A 22,025-nucleotide genomic window follows, 5' to 3' on the forward strand; every position below is an offset into this window, starting at 1 on the left:
TGCTCATGTCAAGGGCATCCTACAAGGTGAGTTTTGGAAACCTGACCCCAACACTATATATCCCTAATTTTTACTTGACACCTAAAAGCAAGCAAGAATGTAGCCAAACTTCCTTCCATCAGAATGCACTTCTATACATAGCTGTCAACTTTTCCCCTTTTTAAAGGGAAATTCCCTTATTCCGAATAGGATTCCTCACAAGAAAAGGGAAAAGTTGACAGCTATGCTTCTATAACTGTGGTGATACCGTTGAGAAAGCTGTTGTATAGCCTGCAGAATGGGATAGAGATTGCTACTGTGCCCATGGCAAGCTAGCTATAAACAGGGAACCAGAAAATCTACATCATCCAAGCCCTTTTCCTGTGGCTAACATGCAATATGTTTCTATGTATGTGAGTGAGTGAACATGTCCTTAAAATGACATAGATAAGGAAACAAATCAAACCATCTTTGGTGAAGAAGTGTAGATTTGTATCTTTGACTTCAAAAGGGTACAGGAATCCCCAAAGGGATTTCAGTTTGAGCCTAAGAATGGCTGCAAAAGCAGATAAATGTCTAAGAAAGGATGTTCCAACAGATGCACCGGAACTACTGCTGCAAAGTATAAAACACTGTACCAGTGCCACAAGGATATCATGCCAGTACTGCAGAAAGATGTGCCAACACAATAATTTTGAATCAGAATGCTACCAGAGTTATTTCAACAAATGGCATTCCAGTAATAAGGCTTGCTCATGCATGCCCATGTTCCTTTAACTGAAATTCTTAAGGACATCCAGAGGCTTGAACACAGCCAAGTTGGGTTTGAAAAGCTTTTCCCTGCTTTTAACAGCATCCCATCTCAGAAACTATATTTTTTCAAACTTCCTTTAGTTTCACCAGTGGCTCTGCTGGAAGGTGAAGTTCCAATGCAGGTTCGTGTTGAAATCAGATCAAATCTTTATTGTTACAGTCAATGTGCAGCATGCGGTCTTTGGTTAGGTGGATTAATGCTGTGTATGTATAGGGGTGGAAATGGCATTGGGCAGCAGCAGCTTAGTGAAGGGGGGATTGTTGTGAGGAGCCTGTGGGAAGGATTGGTCCAAGCTTGGCTGGAACCCTCACCCTGGTCTCCTAGTGAGACCTTGCCAGATTGGCTTGCAGCACAACAGGGTGCAACACTAGGCTACTCCCATGGAATGGGTTTGGCACAATCCAACCCCAGTGGATCCCATTCCACCAGCAAGGAGTGAATAGAATGATGAACTGGGTCTGGCCCTACTGCCATGCCAACACTTAACCTGCCTGCTGCAGTCAATAAAGATTTGTCCTGATTTCTTCCCAACACCTGAGTTAAAAATGCACCTCCCAGGTCAAACGCAAATATGGACCCACACTTGCAGAATGAAAGGTTGTGATCAGCACAGTACAATGGCTTATTGGTGAATGACCACATTCCACTGATAAGTATCTTTTTAGCTGATTCAGAAGATCTCACAAAGCAAGAACTGTTAAGTGCTTCTCACTCTTGTTTTAATGTTTTGAGGGAAAATGGTGGTGTCCAAAGCAAAACTAGCCAGTATCTACTCCAGTAAATGTTTTGATTCTCTTGTGTTTAGATCACCTCCCCTCCTACCACCAGAAGAATATTTCCTGCAATCTACAAATAAATCTCACCTCAATAATCTTGAGACCAATAGTAGGTTCAACAGTCAAGAGGTTGGTTTCTGTATGTGGGAGAGATGAAAGTGAGGGGCAGATGGGGCTCATCAAACTGGGAAGGTAGTCCATACAGGAAAAGGAAAACGTTGATCCAAAATGTCCACTGCCTCGCAGGATATCTTTGGAAGAACCCTACACAAATCTGGAGTGGAGTCCCTAAGACGGTTGGATGATGCCAAGCTGGTGCCAGATGTATTGTAATGTTTTTCTTTGGACCATATTAGTGAGGCTAAGAGGGGGCCTGGTCGTCTGGGCAAACCAGGACCTCCACACACACTGCCTAGGCTTGCGCTGCAAGGAGGTCACTTGCGTGCTGCTAACTGCGGTTTGACTTAACTACCGGAGGTGCACTCCATTGTCTCTTGAGACAGACAAATGTCAGCAACAACAAAATAAAAATTATAGTGACTATTTAACACCAACTTTGAACTGAGAATACCACTGCTTGTTATTTCAATATGAGAATTTATAGTTGATATTTAGTAGGTTTTTTGCAGAATATGTGTGACTAACTTTGTCCATTTCTATTTTAAGAACTCCACTAGAATATTAGAAAAGTGGTGTCTAAAGGCTAGATGAATTGCAGAATATCTGCACACACTAATAAAGGTAAAGTTAAGGTACCCCTGCCCGTACGGGCCAGTTGTGACTGACTCTGGGGTTGCACGCCCATCTCACTTAAGAGGCCAGGGGCCAGCGCTGTCCGAGGACACTTCCGGGTCACGTGGCCAGCGCGATGAAGCTGCTCTGGCGAGCCTGCACCAGTGCAGCACACGGAAACGTCATTTACCTTCCCGCTATAAAGTGGTACCTATTTACCTACTTGCACTTAAGCGTGCTTTCGAACTGCTAGGTGGGCAAGAGCTGGGACTAAACGACGGGAACATACGATCGGCAAGTCCTAGGCGCTGAGGTTTTACCCACAGCGCCACCTGCGTCCCCACCGCACACACTAATACAGAAGATTCATAACTCTTTTTTTAGTTTTATTTAAACTGCACACACTAATAGAGTTTAGATAAAACTAAAAAAGTTATGAGTCTTCATTACATAGATCCTTTAATCACTATAAAATAAATACAGCACTTGAGATTTTATAAATATGTATTCCATGATTAGAAAACCCTACTCCCATCTCATCAGTCCATTGTTCAGTTTTGCAACCCATTATTAAAAATGTAGCATTGACACACTTTTAATTAAAATGAAAAATGGAAGCAGCACAGAATTCCTATGATTCATATAAAAAATAAAAACAGGTGCTTGAGCCTTAAAGAATGTAATTCATTCTGTTCTCATAAAATATGTAAGTGAATATTTATCTCAGGTAAATGCATACCACTACCCTCATCCGTTTGGGGGAAAGGGCAGTTCTGAGCTATACTCTATGTACAGTGGTACCTCAGGTTACAGACGCTTCAGGTTACAGACTCCGCTAACCCAGAAATAGTACCTCGGGTTAAGAACCTTGCTTCAGGATGCAAACAGAAATCGCGCGACGGCGGCATGGCAGCAGTGGGAGGCCCTATTAGCTAAAGTGGTGTCTCAGGTTAAGAACAGTTTCAAGTTAAGAACAGACCTCTGGAACAAATTAAGTACGTAACCAGAGGTACCACTGTATTTGAGCCTTGTATCTCCCTGGCCACCCCTGAATAGCCCAGTTCACTGGTTACTTTCTCATACCATCATAGTGCCAGGTGTATATGAGCCCAGGATGGCTATGAGCATCTGGAACAAAACCTGGCACCAGGAAAATGTTCCTGAAAAGCTGTGAACACCCAGGCACCTAACATTTGTTTACTGCTGTGACAAAATGGTTCATCATACATTTAAATCATCATCACGGTGGCAATGACAATAAAGTGTATGATAAATTGTCACAAAAGTCAAACCTTCAGAAGATGGAGGCACTATGGGATGGTGGTTCCTGTGTCAGGAAAACTGGCCAGCAGCTTGTTCTGAATGGTGTTGCACTCCATCTGAATGAACAGGTTCAGGGTATGGGGGTGCTTGTTCCCAGGAAGGCAGCGGGGGCCACCAGTCAAGATGGTTTTAAAAGTGGATTAGACGTATTCATGCAGGAGAGGACTACTGGTGGCTATTAGCCATGATGGCTATGCTCTCCTTCCAGAACTAGAGGCAATAATGCCTCTGAATCCCAGTTGGTATAAACAACAGAAGGGGATGGTGCTCCTCTGCTGGAAACCTGCTTCTGGGTTTCCCATGGGAATCTGGTTGGCCAATGCGAGAACAGAATGCTGGACTAGATGGGCCACCGGCCTGACCCAGAGCCTCTTCTTGTATTGAACTTCCAGCACTTACTGAATACTTTTTTCCAGTACAATTTTTAAATAAATTCTGATTGTAAGTTAGTCTTATTGTATTGGGTCTCCTGTACAATATTTAGAGATGACTGTGTTTAAGTGATATGCAGACTGTTGAAATAATTAAAAATTGTGTTTCAATGCTGAAAGAAGATGCATTAAAAAGGATATATGAATACATTCAATGAGACTCTTTGTTTGAATGGGAATATTTTCATAATATCATCAGGGAGGTGTCTATATTTGAAAATAAAGGTTTGACAGACTTGCTCAGACAAAATTGAGATATCTCAGGACACATATCAGGTATTGAATCATAAGTGCCGAAATGATTGCATCAGTCTGTTTGCTTCCGGACGTCATGCAGCTCCAGCCCAGACAGCAGAATCCATTAGACATTTAAATCTAATCAAGTGTTTGCCTACTATTTGGCATACAAAATATCTTGTTAACAGATGGAGAAATTTGATCTCTCAACCCTCAGGCACTCCTGTCAACGTCGTAGCAGAACGTATACATTATGGCAATTTCTAATAGACCCCATCCCGACTCTACCAAAGCATTTCCCAACCATTTCACATTAGGCATAACATTTAAACACAGCAAGCTCAGAATAACTGTTTACAACACACTGCTGTGGCTCAGCCACTTCTGGGTAATCATGAATGTTTACACTTGTCCACATATAGCTGTTTCTTATAAGAAGCACACATGCAGAACTTTGAACTGAACTGAGTAACCGTTTAGCATGACTTCGGGTGTGAAATTATTTATTTATTAAGATGCCTCCATCATGCCTTTAAACAAAAATGCTCACAGCGTGGTTTATATCAGAATAAGGCAATACAAAACATAATAAGCGTTGAATAATTCTAATAGAGAGTATAAATACAGCAGGATCAAATGCAAAGTTGCCTTTCTGAAAGCCTGACAAAAATGAGGTTTTTAACCTAGTGTCTAAATGAATATGAAGTGGGGGAAAGAATCATTTCAGTGATGTGATGGAGCCACTACTGTAAAAGCTACAGTACACACCTCATTTAATGTAGGGACCAACATGAGAGGCTCATCTGTTGACTTTAATGAGAAGCAAACTGATATGAAAGAAAGCATTCCCTCATATATGTGGACCCCAGGTCTTTTAGGATTTTGAATGTCAACATTAGCACCTTGAATTGAACCTGGAAGATAAGTGGCAACCAATGTAACAGAGAACAGGAATTATATGCAACAAGCTCATTGCTCCATCAACACCCTCGTCACTGCATTTTGCACCTTTGGTTCATCTTCAAGAGCATAAAGGCTATTAAAGTAGTCCATCCAGGAAGATACCAGAACATAGATAACTGTGTGCAGACTATTCCTGTTCAGAAAAGGCCATAGATGATGAACCAACCTGAAGCTCAGGATAGGCACTTCTAGTTGCTGGAGTCACTTGGGCCTCAAGTGGCTGCAATGGTTCTAGGAGCACTATTACAATATCTTTACTATTCTGTTTCTCTCTTACAGCAACACACAAGAGCCAGAATAACTTCAGAAATAATAATAATGGAAGAAAGGTGATGTACAAATGTAAAAATTAGGAATTGGGAAACAGCTTTGACAACTTCCTTTCTGATAATCCTGCCATGCTGACCTACCCATCACCAGGTCCTTTCCTGTGAGGTGCAGTGACACCAGTTATAAGAGGTTGTTTAAGCATCAAGGCCTCACCAAACCAACCACTACTGCTCCAAAGTCAGACTAAAATAAACCATGTACACACATATTTGGATCTGAGTGGGGCTTATTTCTCAGGAAACACGCTTTGGGTTGCACGAGAAGTGTGCTTTCAAATGCAATCTCAGTCATTCTGTGTGTCCGTATTACATTGCAGCGGTAGAGAAATTCCAATTCCAGTCTGTTTCATGACTATCTCCTTTCTAAACAAGCAGCAGAGTTCAGTGCAAAATGTTACGCTGCATCAGGAGGAAAGGATATTAAAATAATGACAGCCAGTAATAGCTGACTGATACTTTTATGACAGGGGAGATGAGATCTGTATCATCCCCAGAAATGGAATATTAAAAATTCCTAAGCATCTCCCTCCTCCATTGCACTGCTGAGAACAAGAATGCAGTAGTCCTGGCAGAAACTAACAATATGCTAGACATATTTTCAAAAATCTATCAAATGAAACCCTACCAGTTCTGGTGAATATTACATATTTGGCAATCATTCTATATGAAACTTTCTAGAGTGCATAATACGTTGTATATGATCATTTGTTTCCCTTGAGTATGCAATAAGATTACATGGAACACTGGTTAGGAAAACCACAATGAATCATCAACTTTTAAATTTATCTCTTTCAGTAATGGGTCTGATTACAGATAAAAATATTTACACAGTAGGTGTTAATTTTATCCCCTGATTCTTTGGCCCAAGAGCAAGAAAATAATAACTGATACATTTCTGTAGCAAGCAGAAGTAGGAATCTGGAGTAAGAGATAATAGCTTGGATTCCTAGTTTTGGGGAGCCTCTGTTCATGAAAGCAGTGTTTTCCATATGGAAGGGGAACCCTAATCCAACCCTCAAAGGCTTCACTCTGATCATCATGGATTCAGTAGGAAGCTCTGAAGTATGAATTTTCAGAATAAGAAGTGTTGAACCCTTCCAAAGGACTGGGATTCTAACTGTGTTCAGCTCATGGCCAGTATTTTTCTTTTGCAGGAAGCCATTTTGACAAATAAGATTTCCTTCCTATGCCTGTTTTAAAACCTTCCAAAAAGAGAAGGCTCAAAATTGGACAACAAAAGTGATACAGATGAGGAGGTTCCATGCTCAAAACTCAACATTCTGTCTATTGTATAATATTTACTTACGGTACCAGTGGGGTAGGAGAAAGAAAGAGATGAAGGCTGATACACATTCTAAAAGGAATAACAGAGCCCACTGTCTGGTCACCAAATGGCTTTATGTGTAACATCTTTAAAAACACTTCATGGGAGGTGAGCAAGTTGCCACGAGAAAACCAGGGCTGCTTACCAACCACAATTTACTGTTGGGTTCCAATGACTGCTGATATTGCTAATAAGAAACCCAATGGTAAAGGAATCGGTTTAGTATTATCAGAATACAAACAGTTTTCCACATAAGAAAGGAAGGTGGACCGATTCCAAAACTGGTATGATACAGACTGGTTAATACCATACAAGCAACAATGCAAGGATAGAATAAGTGCCAGTTTATTCAGAGATTACTGAACTTCAGAGCTGCATAACACCTTCCAATTTCATGCATGCCCTATGAATGTCTACAAACACAGCACACACAAATTTGGGCTACATACCTTCTGCAGAGAGGTTGCATTATCTAATTTACAGCCTCCAGTGCTGCAGCTTGTCTCTCCAGCTGTGCATAATTTAAACCATGTTCTACTGATTCAGCACTCCAAGGGATAGTACAAGCTACTTATTTTCCTTTCATCTAAAGGAGACCAGCAGCAAATATTATACCCAAAACCTCATTAGCTGTACAATGTCTACTGAATTGTCCCATCTATACACAGGTGCACTCCTCGTTCAAAAGCAGTCCATCGCCAAGCAAGCATGTGAGGCCCTGCAGATACAATGTCAGGCAAGCATTGGGAGGCTTCGTTTGTGAAATCCCCACTCAGGCCTTGAAGCTCACTGGTTTGCCTTGGGCCAGTCACTGTCTCTCAATGTAACCTACATCACAAGGTTATTTTGGAGAGTAAATGAGGAAGGGGAGAACCATGTACACCATCCTGAGGTCCCTGGAGAAAAATGTGGGCTATAAATACAATAAATTAATAATATTAAATAAATAAATTTTGCAAAGTGCCTATGAAAGTTTGTATCACATTAAAAGGTACAGTGGTACCTTGGTTATCAAACGGCTTAGTTGATGAACAAATCGGCTCCCAAACGCCGCAAACCTGGAAGTAAGTGTTCTGGTTTGTGAACGTTTTTTGGAAGCTGGATGTCCGACACGGCTTCTGCTTGAATGCAGGAAGCTTCTGCAGCCAATTGGAAGCTGTGCCTTGGTTTTCGAAGGGTTTCAGGAGTCGAACAGACTCCCGGAATGGATTAAGTTTGAGAACCAAGGTACCACTGTATTGTCTTGAAGATACCACTAAAACATGGGACAATAGACATAGGGTAGAACTCAACTGCTTCCTTGCACTCACAGCAGGGTTTTTGATCCGAAGGAAACCAATGATCACAGAAGAGATGGGGAGGGTGATTTGGGCAGGTACCTCCTGTATCCCCTTAACACCACTTCCCAGGGGACTGTGGGAATCCATGAGCACAAGGGCACAAATGGGAATCCAATATGGCTACTCTTCTGGAAGGGATTTATTCAGCTAAATAAACTGAACCAAAACTATCCCATCACCATGGGTTTCACTTTAATCTTCATTATCTCAAGGAGTGCATAGCACACTGAAAAGTTAACAACAACAAAATAATTTCTGAATGGCGGAACAAATAAAAGGCAAGAAAAAATCTTTGGTACAGCAGATATTAGGTGTAATTGTTACATGTAATCCAACACTAATGCAGTACAAGAAAACTTAACAAGGGATACAACTAGTTAGCTCCATAGCCTGTTATCAAAATCTGACAGAATGTGACATATGAATCTACCTTGATTCAAGCATGTCCAGCTCAATGCTGTTTTGGGGAGAGAGACCTGCAGTCTGGGGTCTCAAAATGGGGATATTTTCTAGCCCTGTTATACTTAATCCTGTTAGCCAGAGATAGCAGTGATGGAACCTTCTGAATGCAATGATCTATGGCTGCTGCCTGAGCAGATGTGGAAACTTTATTCAGGGGCAAACACATTACTGTAAGTGTGTAGTCCACATTGGATAAGATATAACAGAATCTCTAATGAACAATTATAAATTTATACTTCACTCAAGCTTTTAATTTAAATAATATATAGATTTATACTTTTCAGGGCTTCAATGGTGTCATTACAAATTTCCAATTTTTCCATTTACTCTGTCAGTCACTCTCAGATATGGTCTTCTTACATGAATCCAACAAAATAGCCCCATTCTGCCCATGAATAAATTGGTGCCTTTAAAAAACCAACTTATTTTAATAATGAGTGATACTGCATTTTTCCCTTCCCTGGGCCAAGTCTTTTTATCAGCTCATTGTGATATTTTCTATCATGTGCTTCTAATAAGAGTTACAGTAATTTTCAAAGCCTGGCTCTCTTAAAAGTTTTAACATCTCCATCAAGAAGAAGAGCATTCACAAAATACTGTGCGAGAGAGGAACCTTGGAAATCTCACCGCATTACTCAAATGAATCACATTCCAAGTACATTAAAGACAGGGTTGGAATGTGAGCACATTACAGTTAAAGTGCACAGATGTGTTCAGTGTGATGAAGCCATCCTTTACAGAGAGTGCAAATATCTGATTCTGTCAGCGCTGTCATGGCCTACAATTATAGGAATAAATGAAAAGAATTTGGAGGTGTCTTTCAACTCAGTTTAGTCTTTGATACACATCCTGAATCTGTAAACAAATCAAGAGATTGAAATGACTTCAGAGGTTGTTATCTCAACAATGAACAGTTAAGGGGAGAACAAAGCATTTAAAAATGAGTTCAATATTATTCAAAAATGTAGCAGGAAGGAAAATGATATCGTTCTGGATTTAGACCCCTTTCAAGGCTAACATTTTCAAGGCCAGCTGCCCTTTGGTAGGCTGTTATGGATTCTACCACAACTCTCCAGCTAGAGACTTCATCCGTGAAAAAGGTCTGATGCATTGGCATTATCTCTTGGCATAATTCCACCAAGAGCCTTCAAGACATTTTTTTTCATTTTTGCCTGAGGTAAATGACAAGATGGCACCCCCATTTCACATGCAGATGCCAACGGTCTGAAAATTTAATCTTGTTTTGAGATTGGTGATGAGGCATATTCCAGGGAGCAGCAGCTAGCTTAGAAGGCACAGGGTAGGCTGTCTTCCAACACCTCATGGTCACTCACTGCCCCCAGCATCTGATGTCTGAGATGGTTGCTTCACTCAGACAGCAAGGTCTAACCTGATTCCACTTTTGAGGATGCAATTTGCCAGGATATAAATATTTCTAGGGCAGCATACAGTCATTTGGCTGGCCAAAAAGGAATTAGAACTTATTGTGCTCTGCTGACTCCTTGCCTGACTTCATGCCAGGGGGGTGTAGTGGTTAAGAGCAGTAGATTCGTAATCTGGGGAACCGGGTTCACGTCTCCACTCCTCCACATGCAGCTGCTGATGACCTTGGGCTAGTCACACTTCTCTGAAGTCTCTCAGCCCCACTCACCTCACAGAGTGCTTGTTGTGGGGGAGGAAGGGAAAGGAGAATGTTAGCTGCTTTGAGACTCCTTTGGGTGGTGATAAAGCGGGATATCAAATCCAAACTCTTCTTCATGTTTGCTGCCCATCCCTTCCACTCCTTCACACCTGCCTACAGCACCCTTGGTCCATCTACTGCTGATGCTGGCATTCTGCTCCTTCTTCCTACCCACCTCTTTTCAGTAGATCCTTTGGTTACAAATCTTGGCCTGTCCCACCTATACTTTTCTTCCATTATCACTGATACAAACCAGCATTCCAAATATGGCTGAACCCTCAATTCATATAAAGGCATTATACCAACTGTTTTATTTTCAGGCCATTTCCTAATAATTCGAAACACTTGAGGCATACCAAGCTGACATTTGCAGTGAACAGTCCACCACATCCCATGATCTTTTTAGTCCTGGGTAATCACAGCCAATTCAAATTTCATCAGCAAATGCATTAACTTAGAATACTTTGCTGCAAGAGCAATGGTATCACCTGCTCTTATTTGCAATGAATATCATTTGCCATTTTGTTGCCCTTTCAGCATTTTGAAGAAATGCTTCTGAAATTCTTCTGCCTGCTTTGAATTTCACCCTCCTGAATAATTGGATGGCACCCATAAACTTAATAACCTTATTATTCAGTCCTGACTCCAGATCATTTCTTAGTAAGTTAAGCAGCATCAGTTCCTCCCAACAGAAATACTTGGGGAAGTCCATTGCTTATATCCTTCAATTTATTCTGGTCATCTCCTTCCTGTTCTTTAATCATTTTCTGATCCATACAAAGACAATGCCACATATCATGTGTATCCAAAGTTTGGTGAGGACTCATGGCTTTATCAGAAGCTTTCTGGAGCTTCAAGTATTTACTAAATAGCCCCTATCTCCATTTTCATTGACAATTTTGAATCGTTCTTAAAGACTGATTATCATGCAGATGTTTCTAAGTGTGTGCAACCAAAATATAAGGTCCAAAAAGGACACTGGATGCCAGTCTTACATGTGCAATCCTTCCATGTCTTCACTTTGAGCCCACATGGGTTCAGGACAATGTTTCAATGGGCTATGGTCTCTGGTCTCAGTAAGTACATACAGTAAAATGTTTCACAGGTTCTGTTTGTGCCAAGGATGAAGAACCTGCACTCCTCCACTACGTCGCTGCCAATATTATTAGATTCCAGTTCCTATTAGCCACAGCGAGGAAGGCCAGTGGGCAAGGATGATGGTAGTGGTAGGTGTAGAGCTGGGGTGATGGAGGAGGTGACCTAAGGCACAGGAGATGAATGCAATGCTTCAGGCTTCTCTACCCCGCCCCCCTTTCTCAAGGTAACACCTCTCCCCCAACAACACACCTCAATGACCCTGCTCCATGACCTCAGGTGCTTTTGCTTGGCTGGTATGTGTACATGAAAAATGATAATGCCTCTTATTTTGCTGGATAGAGTAATGTGCTTGTAGAAACCTCTGGCTTTTGCATGGCTGGAATGTGGTCTTCTCCACAAAGGTAAACATCACACCTGTTAATCCATCCACTTCAGTGCTGGCCCCACCCACCACCAGCAGGTCATCCCCAAGGTTACTCATGTAGCAGTGCAGCCTTCAAGCTAAAAAGTTTCTTGCCACTATTGTAGTGCAACATTAACCGAGGGCCACGGGTTTGCCACCCCCAATATATGCTTTTCGTTATGGAACAGGTAGATCAGATAAGGTGAAATAAAGCTGATTATCAAGGGTCATAACCCACAACTCCAAACTTTTTGTTTTCCAAATTGGGCCTTTTGGCAAACCCTTCGTTCTGAAGATAGCTCTTTTCTTTATGCTGCCCTGCTGTTCTTCCACTCTTCCTCTCCAGAGTCTTGGAATCACAAATTAAATTACTTTTTAATTTATGTAAATGTGAATTAGGAACAAGAAACTGTCAAACCTGATTGCAGAGGGGGAAATTTGCATCCCATTCTTACTTTTGAATATTTCTTTTTTTAAAAAAAATGTACCAATTTTATTTTAGAAAAATTCTCAACCATTTCCCTCACAAATGCACGTGGTCCCCTGAACAAAATGTTGAGGTTGAAAGAGAGAAGTGTAAGTCATGAAACTCACCATATAGCTTTGGGCAAGTCATATATTTTAGCCTAAGCTGATGAGTTGTGAAGATAGGATGGAATAAGAACTACTGCCCCCCCCCAAAAAAAACCTTAAAAACTGTGAACATCAAAAATGGTTGTTCCTAATATTCCAAAAGATAAATGGCAACTTGTTATATTTAGGAATTTTCCATTGTGCACACACAATTTTCATTTCCCACCCCCACCTCCTGCTTTTTCCCCTCACCTTCGGATCTACTGAGCGGGCTTTCACTACCCATTATTTCCAGGAATAGTGCCAATGAAATCTCATTTCTATCAGACAACAAGCATTTCCCCCTCCCTTGGAATTCATATCAGGAGACTACTAAAGCAAACAGAACGAGGCCCATTAAAAGGTGAGAGAGCTGAATACATAACCCTGTCAGATGTGGGGATCAAAATGGCTCATAACATAAATGCTTTACAAACATCGCTTCAGTACACCTGAGCTGCATGGTGACAAAGAACAGATGCAGGTTGGACGGAAAGCCCCACTGTGGCTCTGAATGGCTTAGTGCTAGTTTTGTGCATTTGGCCTCGTTTTATAACATTTCTTTTTTCTTTCTTCCTAGGTTTCCAGGTACTTAGGCATATGCATTGCTAATGAACCTTGGGCACACAAAAGCCTCCTGTCACTCTGTTGTTGTTGTTTTTTTCCCCCTACACAGAAGGTCATAAAATGGCAGAATGACAGCACCTTCTATGAGGTTTAAACACAGCTGCTGTTCCACACAAGTGGATCTGTGCCACACAGTGGGTGATTTGAACTCCTCAGAGAACAGGCCCTCACCTTTAAAAGACAAGTAGCAGCTGTACTGAGGGCCCATCAAAAACAGCAGTGCACGTTTTCCTGCCCCCATGCAAGAAACGGACATTTGAAAGCCATTTCCATTTGGAGACTGCAAGCAAGTGCCTCTTCCTTGTGATTCACAGCTTCATCTCGCTGACTACTGATGAACTTCAGCTTGGCATCCTCATATTAAGACAGCCATTTTTGACAAACCTTTTATCATTGTTCTTTTGGAGACAAACTGGCTGTTAAAGAACATGAAGTTCAGTGAACAGATTCAAGAGAGCATTTGTGCAGCGAAGTGGGACACATGGAGTTGGTTTGGGGTTTTTTTACTTCATAATACAGTCAAAATTCAATAATAATAGTTAATTCTGCTGAGATGACAATAGACACAATGTACAAAAGGAATTAGTTTCATTTTACCTATCATATATGGCAGTCAGTTTTTATTTGCATTAGTTTAGTTTAATTATTATTCTTATTTGCCAACACATTTCCTATTCACTCTGGAAATGAAATATTCTGACGCATGCAACACATAGATTTAAAGGTAACTGTATTTGTAGGGTAATAAACCAGCCATTTTCCTCATATGTCTAGACTATATTAGGGCCTGGAAGTATTATAGAATTAATGAGAAACTACTAGAAAGAAACAGCATGAGAGACCCAATGCAATTATGATCCAAGGAACAAATGAAATTACATTTGCATTTATTCCCCATAGTTGTGAAGAAAGGAAAGGCAATTTTTTACTGAATCATTTCAGAATAAATTTTAACATTAAATAACTTCTTTGGTTTTTAATTTCATTGGTATACCACCAAAATGCTTATGCTTGTGTAAATTATTGATAGGTAATTATAGACAGCACTTTTATATATGAAGAGTTTTACATGATTAAAACCAGTAAGATACACTCCTATACCAGATCAAGGGCCACTCTGCCACTGGAAACAATCATCTATAAACCAATAAATTCAAATAGGAAGGAAAGGTTTCCATCCAGTGAATAAAACAGAATGATACCATCAACCATATTCTGTTCCCAAAATAGCAAGGAAACCATTTATGTCTCAATATCTCTCTGTATTACGTAAGAAAAATACTTCTGGCCTTCCATAAATCTGAGTTTCAAATTTGCACTAAGCTCCATATTGCAGAGATTCCTAAAAACGATAAGAAAGTAGCAATCCAAGTTATGTCCACATGAAAATGCTGTCAAATTGCTATGCCCTTTTGCCCTTTCCTTTCAAGCCACACTATCTCTATATTGTCCTATATGCCCCACCTTAAACATACAGATTCAAAATATTTTTTCAGCTTAGAGGAAGACCTTTCCCCTCTTCCCTCAGTGAAAGTTACAGCAAGGGTATATCTTCTCTCCTTGCTTCTTTTACTCCATTAAAAATAAAATAAAATAATGTATCTCAAGAAGAGAAATTGTTTACATCTCAGGGACCGCAATGCTCTCCACAACACACACACACACACACACACACACCAAAGCAAGAACTTGGCAGCAAAATCAAAGACAGCTAGTGTAATGGATTCAATAGCCACATCAAGTCTTTGCCTCTGGTTACTGAATCACCAGACCTGTTACAGTTTAATCCAGAACACTTGATTTATTGAACACAACCAAGAATTGAAGAGAGTTTATTCTATTGCATATCATTTAATACCATTGCTACATCTCATCGCAAACACAACCAGTTCCTGCCCTTATTGAAATTCTCATATATATAAAAATAGATATAACTTCGAGATCTCACTAAGCCCTTCTCTTTCCCAAGAAGACACTATCAACGGAAAGGAGAGTAGGCCCGGCTGAATATATCCCATGATTTGTACAACAATCCTGCTTTTGTCATTTGCAAAACAGACACACAATGAGTCTTTTTAAGATACAGAGAGAAGTGCATGGAAGCAAAGCCATTCAAGCAATTGACCAAACCTCCTTCAAAAAATAAATAAAATACACATCATTAAGAAGTGTCCACACCACCACCTTGTGGAATCTTCTCGCAAGAGCAACACCTGCTTCTTTCTACCCAAAAAAGAAAAAAGACGCAAGAAGAAAAGAAATAAAGTTATATTCTTCTTCTTCTCTTTATCCTGTATGGATAGCAAAAGGACTGATAGAGATGGTTGTCTTGCTGGTTTTCAAAATGGAAAATGTTCTGCTGCGACAATTCGCTTTGCTTTATTTCTACCACCACCATCTCCTTCCCTTGAAATAACTCACTGTCATAGCTTTGAACTGTAAGGATCATAATTAACCAGTCGCTGAATGCAGCCACTTTCCAATGCATCCCTCTCTGCACTCAAAATGGAAACCAGGAAAGCACAACCTGTAAATCTCCACTAACCGGAAAGCCAGCTAGGGAGCATGATGGCCAGACTAGGAAATCCACTTTCCTTCTTCCATCTCTTACCGTAGCTACTTACAGGATACTCAAAGCAGAGGATATACCCCCTAGGTGGGTATTCTTGACCTCTAGGATTTCCTTTCTTGTACCTGGTTCTTGTCAACCCTGAGGCACAGATCCTATCAAACAGGATCACTAACTGTTGCTGCAAGATGGTGGGGGGTTGCCTGCGTGGTTGGTGACTTCACTTCACTTTACCCTTGGGGGCTGGCTGCAGCAGTGGCAGCCGTGATCACCTGGCAAATGGCTGGGAAACTTGCGGAAGGAATGGGATAGGCAACTTAACCTGAAAAAACAAAACCCACAGAAATGGGTCTGGGAAACCAAGAGGCGGCAAAGTTGGTCACTGAGAGGAAAGCAAGAGGATGTCCAAAACTGTCTGGCATCTCTGCATGGTTAGAGAAACTCGATGGGTTAGCCTGACAGGCTGAAAGTGGATTTGTGTGTGTGTAGCTGAACCCTTTTGGTGCCAAAGAGGGACAGCAGATGGAGGAGACCTGTCTGCATCAGGGACTTGGACGTGTCTGCAGTGGTTTGACAGGGGGTGGGTGCGGGGAAAGCTCTGCTTCTCGTCCCACAACTAGGGTCTTCCTTTCTTGCAATCTTAAACACGTCACAGAGGTCCCACCACGCAGGCTGGAAAAGGGGGGGGGGGTTGTGTGGGGGTGAGGCTAAGGAAACCGCTTAAGCAAAAGGTGTGGGGGAGAGGAGAGGGTAACAAGTTAGGCGGCCGCTCTTCTGACCCCCTTCATGGGTGGCTGCAGAAGGGACAGAGCATCATTCACAGCGCCCTGCAGAGTGAAAAGCACGCGCGGGGAGGGGGGGGCTCGGAAAATGAAAGCAGCTGCAGTGCAGAGAAGGAGGGGGAGGCAGCAATGAGCAGAGGCAGCCCCTGGATTCTGGGCATTTAGGCAGAAGTGGGTGTGGGGGGAGAGGATCAGTCCTAGGCTTCTTAACTTTCCACTAGAAAGTCAAGAGTTGGCAGCTTTGATAAACCATTCAAGGCAAGAGATGAGGCAGCGTCCGCTTCTCCCTCCCTCCCCCCGCCAAGCCAGTTTCCAGGAAGGTGCAGAAATCTCTGGACAGACAAATCCCCTCCCGTCCCTGCAATCCTGCTCTCTTCATTCCCACCCCTCCCGGGGAGTCCTGCCCCGCTTCTTTGTAGAATAAGCGATTTATGTTACCCTCTTTATACCCCCACCTCCACCATACAAACAAATAATAAAGAGGGCCGATAGAGGCGGGGGGGGAGAAGAACCCACCCAAATGCCACCCTGGAAATCAATCACGTGGGTTTAAAAAAACAACAGGCAGCCTCCGGCAGATGAAGAAAAAGAAAAGGACTTGCTGAATGCCTCCAGAGAGACTCCAAAATCGTTCCTTCTTAAGAAAAGACATGGGGGGGGGGGGAGAGGTTAAATCAAAGCTTAGCGTGCCTCTCTCAACACCCACCCCCGCTGCAAAGAACAGGGCACCGGGGTGCTGTTTCCTTTCCCAAGCTCTGCCTTCCCCCCTTTGCTGAAACTGTAGCAATGCTCTCTCTATCTCTCTCTGTGTACTGCAGATATGAGCCGCCGTCCCCCCCCCCACCCCCCGTTCCCTCTCCGCCACACTCTTCTGTTTATTTGCCTGTAAAGGCAGAGCTACTTTGTAAACATCTCACACAGAGCCCCGGAGCCTTCCTAAAGAGCTGACTGCAGCAAAGTGCCCCCCATCACTTAAGAGCGGTGGTCCAGGGACATAGGAGGGTGCCTGGGCAAAGAGATCTAGAGATGCATTACATACATGAGACATGGAAATCATCTCCAGTGCTGAGAAACGGGAAGTATTCTCTTTTTCCCAATAAGAGGGTGGCAATGCTCCCCCCCCCCGAAAACAGTGCAGAGACGACTGCAGCAAACCAGTCCCCCCTCTGGAGTACCAGCTGCAAACGAAGAGGTGGGGGGGGGGGGAGTTTGGGAAGGAAAAGGCAAAAAGGACAGAGCTCTGGTTTGTACCTACCTCGGCGGAGGAAGCTGCCTCTGTCTTTTAGGGGTCCTTGGCAGCCTGTTTCTTCCCAGGCGACTTCCAGCAGAATCGCAGCACACAGCAGGCTTCGCCGGGGTCCAGCTTCTTTTCCTCCCCCCACCCCCTAGCTCGCCTGGTGTGCGTGTGAAATCCAACACGGTTTTGTTTTGGGTTGTTTTTTCCCCCTTTAGTCCAGAGGAATGCAACAGCCCCTCGCAAAAAAAGAGAGAGAGCAGAAAATCTTGGTGGTGGAGAGCGACCAAACAAACAAACCAACAACCCCAAACCGGCAGCAACCACAACAGCACTAGGTTTGAAAGAACCCGGCGCTTTCTGTTGTAAATGACCTACATTCAAGCGGCAAATGCATTGCAATCGGCGGCGGCAGCAGCAGCAGCAGCAGCGGAAGAAGAAGAAGTCGCGTTGGGTCTGGGAGTGGGAGCTCCGCTTGCCTATTGCAGGGAGACAAGCGACAGCGAGAGGGAGAGCGAGACTGATTGGCGAGGCAGAGCGAGATTGAAGAGCGAGCGAGCGGTCCAGGCTGTGCCAGGCTGTCTCCTCCCGCGATTGGACCAAACTGAATGGAATTTACAAAGCCGGCAGCCAATAGATCTCCGCAGCCGGCCCCATCGCTACAGGAAGCATACCTACATCTACAACCGCATGCAAAGAGCATCGAAGCCTAGTGCAAACCAGCTGGAACAGAAGGATCAAGGGTGGCTGTAGTGGTTGAACAGGTGGGCATTTTACACATGTAGGAATAAAAAAAGAAAAGGAAAAAGCGGGGGTATCAAGAAGGAAAGACTCCTCCTCCTCTCTAGAGTCCCTGCCTACTTTTTGGTCTAGCTTCTCTTTTACTCAGTGCACGCTCTTAACCCTTTCGTGCCACCATGCCTGCTGAAATAGTGTTTCCACTACCAGCAGTGAACGCCTGAAAACTTGTTCCAATAGTAACAAATCATAGGAAATTGCTGCACCTGATAGGATGACTGAGAAATGCTGTGATGAACACATGAGTATCACTCTCTCTCACACACCTCATACGAGTTGCAAATGCCTTTTCTAGTACAATATAATGGCTCCACGTTTGGTTTGAATTTGAATATCAAACCAACCTATCTCACAGCGTTGTTGTGGAGTTTAAATGGGGGGAGAACCATGTGTGCCACCTTGAGTTCTTTAGGTAAAAGGTGGGATATAAATGCTTTTGATAATAATGATGTATCAAAACTAAGACTCGGGTTATGATAGGTCGCAGTAAGGACTGGGATCAGGGTTATTTGAACCCGATTTACTTCAATAGACCATCAAACCACAGGTGGGAGGGTTATTCTGAGTACAGTGGTACCTCGGGTTACATACACTTCAGGTTACATACGCTTCAGGTTACAGACTCCGCTAACCCAGAAATAGTGCTTCAGGTTCAGAACTTTGTTTCAGGATGAGAACAGAAATCGTGCTCCGGCAGCACTGCTGCAGTGGGAGGCCCCATTAGCTAAAGTGGTGCTTCAGGTTAAGAACAGTTTCAGGTTAAGAATGGACCTCCGGAACAAATTAAGTTCTTAACCCAAGGTACCACTGTAGATGGATTTAAGACCACTCATTTGTGCCAAATCCTGATATGTCTACTCATCAGGACAGCCATCTAGCTCCATCCCCAAGGAGAATCCAAAGGTTCAGGATGCTGTATGTACATACGCATACTAAGGGAGCCCTGCCACCTTCATGCTACACACAGCAATCCCTTCTCCCCAATTGACCCTTTCACACACCATGCAACTACTAACCCCCCTTTCCATCTTCCCAACCCTATTTCCGAAGCCACTTTTCTCTTCTGTTTTGCAACACCAAGTTTCACCTTCACCCTATATCTCCCCTTACTTTTCTGAAACCCTCTCATGCTCATACATCACCCCTACAATAGCATCCTCTTTGTCCTCCCACATATTGCAACTTCTAAACAACACTATCACCTTCTGCCCAATTACAAAGCCACCATCCCCTGTTTGGCAGCCCATTCTGTACCCCCACTTTTATCTTCACCCTCATTTCCATGCCTCCCTCTTTTGTAGCCCCCTTTGCATGTATGCACCATGATGACATATGGTACTGTGTGTTCAAGAGCAAGTTCAGTTAATGGATGTTGCTCATCAATGAAATAGCTGCTCTAAATAACTACAGTGGTACCTTGGGTTAAGTACTTAATTCGTTCCTGAGGTCCGTTCTTAACCTGAAACTGTTCTTAACCTGAAGCATCACTTTAGCTAATGGGGCCTCCTGCTGCTGCCGCGCCACCGGAGCAAGATTTCTGTTCTCATCCTGAAGGAAAGTTCTAAACACGAGGTACTGGGTTAGCAGAGTCTGTAACCTGAAGCATATGTAACCTGAAGCGTATGTAACCTGAAGCGTATGTAACCCAAGCTATCACTGTACACTGAATCTGGAACTTCATGTTGAAGACCACATATGGTACCAGGAATGAAAGACATTGTATGAAACTATTATGGAATATTTGATGGTTCCACATTCTTTATGTCTCTCATGTGAGGCAGCAGAAGAATGAAATATCAAGAAGTTTGAGTACATCAAGAAGGGAAGGACCCTGACTTAACCCCTTTCTTTTTAACAATGCCCCCTATTGCTCCTCCACAGCACTGCAAATGTCTCCTTTAAACCCATCCACTTCCATCTGTCCCTTCCATAATTTCTTCTTTCTGTTCTACTTGTTATCAGAGGACTAAAACTGCCACACAGAGAAAGACCCTTCTTCCCTCCACCAAGGCCTTCTCTTAAGAGTCCTTTCCTTTTTCTTCCTGCACCATCCTTCCTCATCGCCACCTTTACCTTTAAAAGCCAATGAAAATAGTGTGATGACAGACTAGTGCAAATATAGTATAGAGAGATACTTCCAAAGAACAGCTGCAATAGATGGTGTCAGCTGACAGGCATAGAATAGGGATCTGGCAAAGGAGGGTGCAGTGGTAACATGTTAGAACTTGGCTGAGGAGACCTGGGTTCACATCACTGATCAGCCATGTGGCATAACTGCAATTCTATGCTTGGAATTAAACAAATAAACTCTGTTGAACTTGGGGTGCTTACTTTTGATTGCATAGGTTCAACACATAGATGTTTAACACAAAATCATCAGCCAGCTGAGGTGCCCTTAATTAGAAATGCAAACAATCCAGGAAAGAGTGTTAACATTTAAACTGCTAATGAAGTAGGGACTCCATCCAAGGAAAGAATCTTCATTCCTATGCTTATATTCCTAATTCTTTGACTTCCTCTATGCTAATCTGTCACAAACAACAATAAATCTTGAAAGTCTCATTATCACCTCATTCACAGGAAGGTCTGTCAACTACTCTGGTCTCTGGCATATGACATCCTCACTCCTCTCCCCAACTCTTCACCACATCACCATTGCTTAGGTCTGCTCTTTGGCACTGGAAGCCCTGAAGCCTTTTCACTTCTTCCTCCAGCCAAACCTCCTCCTACATACTGTTAGCAGCATCGTAGCTCCCACAGAGGGAAGAAAATCACTAAAATCTTCCACATTTGTTGTTTGCTGTGACATCATGGTTAGCAACCAGGTTGCTTGAGAGGTTGCAGCCAGAATCTCAGAGCAAGCCACATGGGTGCAAGACTTCAGGCGTTCTCTTACCAGTGTTGCAGCAGTGGCAGCATCAGCAGTCACGTTCCACGCTGTAACCCAGTCACTTATGGAATATCTGTTTCATATCTGAGGACAGTGTTTTGTGGTTTGGGGAGTCTGGAGGGATGGTTTTGTTATTTTTTAGAATTTGTGTTTCATTCTCTTTTTATCTTGTACACCACTTCAAAGGCCTTATGCCGTGAAGCAGTCTATAAAAGCGTTTGACAACAGCAACAACCCAATATGGCAAGTCAGTATTATTACAATGGAATCTCAGGTTGCGGACATAATCCATGGTGGAGGCACGTGTGCAGCCATCACACCTGCACAGGCACTAGTGCGATTTGGTGCTTCTGCTCATGTGCAAGCGGCGAAACCCGGAAGTAACCCATTCCGGTACTTCCAGGTTTTCCACAGTCAGCAACCCGAAAGCACATAAGCTGAAGCGTCCGTAGCATGAGGTAAGACTGTATCTCCGTATTGCAGACTGGGGAACTGAGAATGGGGAAGGGTACCTTGCCTAAGGCCACATAATGAGGTCATGGCAGAGACGTTTGAACCCATGACTTTCTGATCCAGTCTTGTAGATGCTGGTTTCTCTCTGATATGTGGCATCTACAACCT

At 42.9% G+C, this 22,025-nt stretch overlaps 1 protein-coding gene and 1 long non-coding RNA gene across 9 annotated transcripts in view; both read right to left on the reverse strand.

Moving 5' to 3' along the window:
- Positions 1-18,484, reverse strand: part of NLGN4X (neuroligin 4 X-linked) — a 156,165-nt gene extending 137,681 nt beyond the window's left edge. For 2 of the 8 annotated variants that reach the window (XM_083734258.1, XM_083734257.1), the window contains exon 1: positions 18,095-18,483. The gene's annotated coding sequence lies outside the window, so the exon portion shown is untranslated. Of the gene's footprint in view, positions 1-17,521; positions 17,540-17,737 lie in introns of those variants that run through there. The other 6 variants (XM_083734254.1, XM_083734255.1, XM_083734259.1 and 3 more) reach the window with 4 other exon arrangements.
- Positions 1-22,025, reverse strand: part of LOC310842603 — an 852,366-nt gene that overhangs the window by 602,888 nt on the left and 227,453 nt on the right. The gene's annotated exons all lie outside the window — the stretch shown is intronic.

Source organism: Podarcis gaigeae, assembly GCF_964106915.1.
Source record: "Podarcis gaigeae genome assembly, chromosome: 4".
Classification (NCBI taxonomy): domain Eukaryota; kingdom Metazoa; phylum Chordata; class Lepidosauria; order Squamata; family Lacertidae; genus Podarcis; species Podarcis gaigeae.